This window comes from Bison bison, unplaced genomic scaffold (genome assembly GCF_000754665.1).
Source record: "Bison bison bison isolate TAMUID 2011002044 unplaced genomic scaffold, Bison_UMD1.0 scf7180017864310, whole genome shotgun sequence".
Taxonomy (NCBI): domain Eukaryota; kingdom Metazoa; phylum Chordata; class Mammalia; order Artiodactyla; family Bovidae; genus Bison; species Bison bison.
In genome coordinates, this window is record NW_011494882.1 from 126,266 (window position 1) to 129,264 (window position 2,999).

Genomic DNA, 2,999 nt, shown 5'->3' on the forward strand with positions numbered 1-2,999 from the left:
TACGATGATGGAGGCCTGGCGAATATGGCCAGGGAGGCCTGGAGTGCTGCAATTCATGGGGTCACAAAGAGTCGGAAATGACTGAGTGACTGAACTGAACTGAACTGAACTGAACGTCTCTGCTTTTTAATATGCTGTCTAGGTTGCTCATAGCTTTTCTTCCAAGGAGCAAGTGCCTTTTAATTTCATGGCTGCAGTCACCATCTGCAGTGATTTTGGAGCCCAAGAAAATAAAGTCTCTCACTGTTTCTATTGTTTCCCCATCTATTTGCCATGAAGTCATGGGACTAGATGCCATGATCATAGTTTTCTGAATGTTGAGTTTTAAGCCAACTTTTTCACTCTCCTCTTTTGCTTTCACTTTCATCAAAAGGCTCTTTAGTTCTTTTTCACTTTCTGCCATAAGGTATATAAATCCTCAAGATCAACATCTAATAACTCAATTTACAAAAAAAAAAAAATAGAACAAAGCAAAGCACAATTCTATAAAGTTTACTTTCAATCCAGCCATTGTGGTCTAAAGAAAATCGATCAGCTTTCCAACCTACACCAAGTAAAATAGAAGGAAAGACATATTAGTGTGTGTGAAACAAACTTTGCACTGCAAAGACTGAAATTCCAATCCCAAAGAAGGGCAATGCCAAAGAATGCTCAAACTACCACACAATTGCACTCATCTCACATGATAGTAAAGTAATGCTCAAAATTCTCCAAGCCAGGCTTCAGCAATATGTGAACCGTGAACTTCCTGATGTTCAAGCTCGTTTTAGAAAAGGCAGAGGAACCAGAGATCAAATTGCCAACATTTGCTGGATCATGGAAAAAGCAAGAGAGTTCCAGAAAAACATCTGTTTCTGCTTTATTGACTATGCCAAAGCCTTTGATTTGTGTGGATCACAATAAAGCTCAACATTCAGAAAACTAAGGCCATGGCATCCGGTCCCATCACTTTATGGGAAATAGATGGGGAAACAGTGTCAGACTTTATATTTTTGGGCTCCAAAATCACTGCAGATGGTAACTGCAGCCATGAAATTAGAAGACGCTTACTCCTTAGAAGGAAAGCTATGGCCAATCTAGATACCATAGTCAAAAGCAGACATTACTTTGCCAACAAAGGTCCGTCTAGTCAAGGCTATGGTTTTTCATGTGGTCATGTATGGATGTGAGAGTTGGACTGTGAAGAAAGCTGAGCGCCGAAGAATTGATGCTTTTGAACTGTGGTGTTGGAGAAGACTCTTGAGAGTCCCTTGGACTGCAAGGAGATCCAACCAGTCCATTCTGAAGATCAGCCCTAGGATTTCTTTGGAAGGAATGATGCCAAAGCTGAGACTCCAGTACTTTGGCCGCCTCATGAGAAGAGTTGACTCACTGGAAAAGACTCTGATGCTGGGAGGGATTGGGGGCAGGAGGAGAAGGGGATGACAGAGGATGAGATGGCTGGATGGCATCACTGACTCGATGGATGTGAGTCTCAGTGAACTCTGGGAATTGGTGATGGACAGGGAGGCCTGGTGTGCTGCGATTCATGGGGTTGCAAAGAGTCGGACACGACTGAGCGACTGAACTGAACTGAAATATAAGTAAGAATTCTATCTGCTGTGATTCAAATCATTTATGCACTGATGAATATTTGGAGCAATATTGCAGTGCACAGACCTGGAACCACAGGTACATACACGAAGGAAAAATACTCTAACATCATCCCAAGTAATCCCCAATAACCTCTATCTAGGAGGAGTAAGAACGAGACTGATAATCAGCACTAAAATAAAAAAAGAATTGTACATATCATGGTTATTTATGAAGCAAGTTGATTAAATATAGACCTATATTAATCTTTATAAATACATAAGCAAAATTGAGTTGTGTTAATCAGAGCCCCTTTATTTTGATATACTTTTCCATAATATAAATATTTATACAAATCTGTATATTTAATTCTGAATTTATATTAGTTCATAGATAGATATTTATTTATATGATTTAGGCTTACCTTCCCTACCAAAAGTCAATGTCAGGGGAAGAAACTCTCCTATTCATCTTATTTTAGTACTTAGTAAAATGTCTGACATACATATGTGTTCAGTAATTGAATGTGAAACATTAATGGAATCCATTATACAATAAAAAGTCATATAATATACTTATATCTGTTTTAAATTAATCAGTTTAATTTAATCAATTCCAAATTACTCAATTTGGAATCTATTTTTTAACCTAATTAATTTGTTCATAAATAAAAAGTAGGCAACTTTTTTTTCAGGTTGTCACCAATATATTATTTATCCATTTTACAACTATCCATTTCAGGTCATCCTCTGCACTAATAATCATGATTGCATATTTATCATATTTTATTTTCACAACAATTGTAACAACCTCTAGTAAATTGGTTAGAAATATCCCTTCTTTTGGAACAAATACTATTTAGTGTGCTATACTGAGTGTTGTTACATTCACTTTCAAATCTTGACACTTTAACAATGCTTTAAATACACTCATAGCAGAACGGCCTAGCAAAAACAAATACTGCTAATTCTTCAAAGCAATTAAAAGCAGTACTCAAAATTATGCTGTCCCAAATATTTATTTCACAGAATTAAAAAATGAATTATATTTTTGAAGGAAGCATTTAGAAAATTATTTCTACCCAAATTTGAACATACATTTAATAATTTCCTAATTAGATCATGTTGCCTAATGTTATGTTTAAATTGCTCCTTCAAAAATTCCTGCTACATTTCAAATTTTGATCACACACTGAGTTAAAATCTCTATCAGAGTAATCTTTACTTCTAGTTTCAACAGTTCCATAGCTTTTCGTCAATATGGTCATTATACCAGGGTCATAGCAAAAGCTGATCTAGCCCCAGGAAATACTCAAATATACTAGACTCAAAGCTGTGCAATTCCTAAGTATCCTCATTGAATTTTTAATTGATAAGAAAAAAAATCCAGTCTCAGGTATTCATTTCAACATTATTTAATATACTTAT